This window comes from Suncus etruscus, chromosome 10 (genome assembly GCF_024139225.1).
Source record: "Suncus etruscus isolate mSunEtr1 chromosome 10, mSunEtr1.pri.cur, whole genome shotgun sequence".
Classification (NCBI taxonomy): domain Eukaryota; kingdom Metazoa; phylum Chordata; class Mammalia; order Eulipotyphla; family Soricidae; genus Suncus; species Suncus etruscus.
In genome coordinates this window covers 38,070,925-38,077,198 of record NC_064857.1, presented here as the reverse complement: position 1 = coordinate 38,077,198, position 6,274 = coordinate 38,070,925, and positions in this window count along the sequence as shown.

Below are 6,274 nucleotides of genomic sequence, written 5' to 3'. Positions count from 1 at the left end.
ATGGGACGCTGGGATTCGAACCGATGACCTCTTGCATGAAAGGCAAACGCTTTACCTCCATGCTATCTCTCCAGCCCCGGATCTGTAGTTTCTAGGGCACTGGCATCTTTAGGTTAGGATGGGGAAGTAATGTCCTGTCTGGCTCCATAGTCCCCTGCCCTGTGCCCCTACAGGTCAGAACTGAGAGAAGGAAGGATGAAAGATGTTGGAGAGTAAATCAGGTCATTACTTATGTCCTCTGATCTTTTCATAAGATGCCTTTTATCCTACCAGGACTGAAGTTGGGAAAAACCTCTCCAGGGACCTGAAAGATAGTAAGTAGGTCCAAAGCACTTTGCCTTGCCTATTGCTGGCCTGAGTTTGAACCCCAGCACAAAAGAGGGTTCATGCCCCACCATGTGACTCCTCCCATCAGAGCAAAAAGGAAAAATGGGTAGACTGGGGCCTGAATGGTGGTGGTAGGGCATTGCACACACTGGCCTAAGATGGACTACAGTTTCATCCTCCAGCATCCCATATGGTCCCCAAGCCAGAAGTGATTTCTGAGCGCATAGCCAGGATTAACCTCTGAGTGTTACCAGGTGTGACCCAAAAGGCAAAAAGAAAAAAAAAAGAAAAAGAAAATATGGGGAGAGCACTTCCTTGCAGGCAACCAATTCAAGTTTTATCTCCAGCACTTCATATGCTCCCCCAAGCCTTACTACTAACCCCCTGAGAATTGCTAGGTATTGCCAGAACCAAGGAAAAAATGCCTAGAGGAGCCAGTGGATAGGACATTTGCCTTGTCCCATATGGTCCCCTTAAGCCTGCCAGAGTAACCCCTGAACACCGCTAGGTGTGGCCTAAAAAGAAAAACTGAGCCTACAGTAAGCTCTTGGTGTGCCTGCCTTCCATGATGGTAGAATCCCAGATAGCTGCTCCCACCCACTCCTGCCCCACACACTATTTAGTGTGGCCCAATACACAAAACTACCACTGATTGTCTTGAAAATCCTTTCAAGGGGCCTGAGTGATAGCACAGAGGTGGGATGTTTGCCTTGCAGGCTGCTGATAGGCCCTGGGGGAGGGGTGCTGTCATGTGGTGCAGTGGACATGGCCCCCAAAAGAAAGTCCTTTTAGGGGCCGGGCGGTGGCGCTGGAGGTAAGGTGCCTGCCTTACCTGCGCTAGCCTAGGAGACGGACCGCGGTTCGATCCCCCGGTGTCCCATATGGTCCCCCAAGCCAGGAGCGACTTCTGAGCGCATAGCCAGGAGTAACCCCTGAGCGTTACCGGGTGTGGCCCAAAAACCAAAAAAAAAAAAAGAAAGTCCTTTTAGGACTTTCAGAGGGCCTTTGTTTGGGGGGCCACACCCAGTAGTGCTGGGGGGGGGAACACCCTGATAGACCCTGAGGGAAAGGTACTGTCATGTGGGTACCACCACGCCTGGAGAGCAGCAGCCTTTTACCTGTCTCCTGCCTCTCGGGCTTTATCCTACTGTGAGGCGGGAAGTCTTAAGAACTGGTCCATAGGGTATTGGAGTGATAGCACAGCAGTAGGGCATTTGCCTTGCATACTGCTGATCCAGAATTTGATTCCTGGCATCCCATATGGTCCCCATGCCTTCCAGGAACAATTTCTGAGTGCAAAGCCAGGAGTAACCCCTGAGTGCCACCGGTGTGACCCAAAAACCAAAAAAACAAAACCTGGTCTACAGAGCTGAGAGTTGGGAGTGGGGGAAGCAGTTAGGAGTAAGCTCTGAATACTGCCAATTGTAGTTCCAAAACTAAAATTATGGAGGCAGAGAACTCAGCCATAGAATACGTGTCTTGCATGAATAAGACCTGGGCTTTAATTCCAACACTGCAATATATATATATATATAAGAGGTGGGAGCAAATAATAAAAATAGATGATAAAAGGGGCTGGAGAAACAAAAAAATAACAAAAAAGGGGGGACCCTGGAGAGATAGCACGGAGTAAGGGCGTTTGCCTTGCATGCAGAAGGAAGGTGGTTCAAATCCTGGCATCCCATATGGTCCCCCGAGCCTGCCAGGAGTGATTTCTGAGCACAGAGCCCAATAACCCCTGAGTGCTGCTGGGTGTGATCCAAAAAAAACAAAACAAAACCAAAAAACAAGAAGTAAAAGAGGGAGGGCAGTAGCAATAGATGTATAGCAAGTAAGGCTCTTAGCTCATGTCCAGTCAGCTTTATTTATTTATTGGTTTTTGGGTCATACCCACCAGCGCTCAGGGCTTACTCCTGGCTAAACGCTCAGAAATCGTTCCTGGCAGGCTTGGGGGACCATAGTGGGATGCCAGGATTCGAACCACTGTCCTGAATGCAAGGCAAATGCCTTACCTCCATGCTATCTCTCCGGCCCATGTTCAGTCAGCTTTAACTTGGTCCTCAAAGCTGTAGGCCCCAAGCCAGGGCTGTAGCACAAAACCAGAGTGAGCTCTGAGCACTGTGTGGGTGGAGGGGTGGGGACAGTGGTGACAAAGAGATAATACAGAGTTAAGGCGTTTTGTCTTGCATTCAGCTAACCCAGATTCAACCCCCAGTACTATATAGGCCTGGTCTCTTGAGTACCATCTTTTTTTTTTTTCGTTTGTTGTTTTGTTTTGTTTTGTTTTGGGGCCACACCCAGCGTAGCTCAGGGGTTACTCCTGGCTGTCTGCTCAGAAATAGCTCCTGGCAGGCACGGGGGACCATATGGGACACCAGGATTTGAACCAACCACCTTTGGTCCTGGATCGGCTGCTTGCAAGGCAAACATCACTATGCTATCTCTCTGGGCCCCTGAGTACCATCTTTTTTTTTGTTTTTTGTTTTTTTGTTTTTGTTTTTGGGCCACACCCGGCGGTGCTCAGGGGTTACTCTTGGCTGTCTGCTCAGAAATAGCTCCTGGCAGGCACGGGGGACCATATGGGACACCGGGATTCGAACCAACCACCTTTGGTCCTGGATTGGCTGTTTGCAAGGCAAACGCCGCTGTGCTATCTCTCCGGGCCCATGAGTACCATCTTTTAATGTAACCAGGCCCACAAATGCAGTCACCATGTTTGAAGCAGGCTAGCGCCACTGATTCACTTTTCTCGAACGAGATGTAAACCAAGTTGTGAAGGTATTGCTACACTGGCTCATGGAGCACAAGTTTGGCCATTTCAGGAGGAGAGAGTGGGCTAAATATCCACCATGCGGAAGCCATGCTTGCTGCTTCTATCACCCAGAATCACTGTTTCCCCGATGACCTGCCTCATCATTGACCTCTAGATTGCCTGCTGGATGCCAATCTTAGCACACTTAAGGTATGCTGGTTCTTGGCCTGATATTACCAGGGCTTTTTTTGGAGTGAGTGTGGGCACCCCCTCCCCCAGTATCTTCCTTCTTTCAGGAAAGCCTGGCACTGTAATAACAACCACAAATGCAAAAGCTATGTTTGAACCAGACCTTCCAGTAGGTCCTGCAGGTGAGTATATGCCCCTAAATTCCTAGTATCTTAGCTTTATATTTCTGGACAACTTCATTTGTGTGATGTAGCCAGCCTTAAAGGAACACCCCAACTTGAGACTGGATAGATAACCACAAGAAATTACTAAACCTTCTGCCATTGTATTAGTGACTTCATTGGTGATACAATAGTTTTCACAAATGAACTTGCTACTGTACTCTTTTATCATTTTTTCCTCTTTTCTTGTATTTTAATATATTTACTTATTTTGGTTTGGGGAGCCACACTTGGTGATGCTCAGGCATTTCTTCTGTCTCTGCACTCAGAAGTCACTTCTGGCAGACTTATCTTCATTTTTTTTTTTTCAATAACTTTGCTTTCACTGATCTGGAAACAAATGTATAGTTATCAACTATATGATGCATTTTCTTTTCTTTTCTTTTTTTTTTTTTTTGTCTTAGGACTACACCCAGCGGTGCTCAGGGACTATATGGAATGCAGGGTATTGAACTCAGGTCGGCCACATGCAAGGCAAACACCTACCCACTGTGCCATCACCACTCTGACCTCTCTTTTTTTTCTTTTTGGATCACACCCCGTGACTCCTGGCTCTTCATTCAGAAATTGCTCCTGGTAGGCTCGGAGGACCATTTGGGATGCCAAGAATTAAACCCAGGTTCGTCCTGGGTCATCGGTGTGCAAGGCAAATGCCCTTCCACTGTGCGATCACTCTGACCCTCTAGTTTTCTTTAAATAAATAAAAATATTTTTAAAAATCCCCTAACTCCAAGACTCACTACTAGTCCTGAGGCTATGGGAGGTAAGGGTGAGAGTGTGATCTGAGAGGAGGTGTATCTCTGAGCCCCCAGCAGCTGATTAGCTATTGGAATGGGCAGACTGCAGGCCCACATGGGCAGGTCTCAGACTAAAGTGAAAGTGGGTAGCAGCCAACCATCCATTCCTGAGTCCATTACTGAGACTTGCCACCTCCTGGGCAGGAGCACCTCCTGGGAAGAGTAGAGGCTGGTGTCTCAGAGAGGCAACATAAAGAACTGATGTTCATCTGTCCACTTTACTCTGAGGGGCCTCCCAGGCATCTCCCATGGCCCCTTCTGGTCATGAATCCTGGCTGGTATGGCAGGTGGGTCGATGCAAGAACCTGAGGATAAGGTGCTGCTTCCTGTACTGCCGGGAGTTATAGGGTAACTTGAGGGTGCTGGAATCCTTCAGGGCTACACCAGTGATGCTTGAGGAACCTGTGGTGGTGGGTATGGAACTAGGGCTGGCTGCAATCTCAGTATATATATTTTTTGCTTTTTGGGTCACACCTGGCAGCACTCAGGTTACTCCTGGCTCTATGCTCAGAAATTGCTCCTGGGGGCCCAGAGAGATAGCACAGCAGCGTTTGCAAGGACCCTGCCTACCAGGAGCTATTTCTTTTTTCTTTTTTCTTTTTTCTTTTTTTTTTTTTGGTTTTTGGGCCACACCCTGTGACGCTCAGGGGTTACTCCTGGCTATGCGCTCAGAAGTTGCTCCTGGCTTCTTGGGGGACCATATGGGACGCCGGGGGATCGAACCGCGGTCAGTCCTAGGCTAGCGCAGGCAAGGCAGGCACCTTACCTCCAGCGCCACCGCCCGGCCCAGGAGCTATTTCTGAGCAGACAGCCAGGAGTATCCCCTGAGCACCGCTGGGTGTGGCCTAAAAACCAAAACAAAACAAAACAAAAAAAGAGGGCCCGGAGAGATAGCACATCGGGGTTTGCCTTGCAAGCAGCTGATCTAGGACCAAAGCTGGTTGGTTGGAATCCCAGTGTCCCATATGGTCCCCCGTGCCTGCCAGAGCTATTTCTGAGCAGACAGCGAGGAGTAACCCCTGAGCACTGCCGGTGTGGCCCGAAAAAAAAAAAAACAAACAAACCCAAACAAACAAACAAAGAAATTGCTCCTGGCTGGTTTGGGGGACCATATGGGATGCTGGGATTCGAACCACACCTTCCTTGTCCTTCTGCATGAAATGCAAACGCTCTCCTCTGTGCTAGCTCTCAGGCCCCTCAGTTTATTTCTTAATTTCCATATTATCTCTCTGGCCACTCTGTTTCAAAGAAAGCTGTCTGGCAGCTGATGTCCCTGCCTTGCCAGCCTGAGGCTGTGAGTTCAATTTCTGCTCCCTCCAGCAAGTTCTGAATGTGATCTGTAGACAGTACACAATAACTAGTATGAACTCTGGGTGGAGAGCTAGTGACAGTGGAGAAATAAAGCATTTACATTGAATACAAATGCCAGGTTTGAGATAGAACTCCAGTATCACATAAGGACTCCCCAGCACCACCATGGGTCACTTGTGAGCACAGAGGCAGAAATGTCCCTGATCTGGGCCCAGAGAGATAGCACAGCAGTCGGGCATTTGCCTTGCATGTTACTACTGACCCAGGACTGACAGATCCCATATGGTCCCCCGAGCCTGCTAGGAGTGATTTCTGAGCATAAAGCCAGGAGTAATCCCTGAGCGTCATCAGGTGTGACTCAAAAACAAACAACAAAAAAGAAATAGTCTCTGATCAATTGTAACTAAAGCAGGAATGGAAAAGAAAGGATCTATTTTGCATCTAATATGGTTTGGAAATAAAGTTTAAGGCTGGTCAGAGACGTTGTTTAACCAAAAAAAAAAAAAGGGGGCCGGCAAGGTGGTAAGGTGTCTAGAGGTAAGGTGTCTAGAGGTAAGGTGTCTGCCTTGCAAGCGCTAGCCAAGGAAGGACCGCAGTTCAGTCCCCCGGCGTCCCAGATGGTCCCCCCAAGCCAGGGGCAATTTCTGAGAGCTTAGCCAGGAGTAACCACTGAGCAT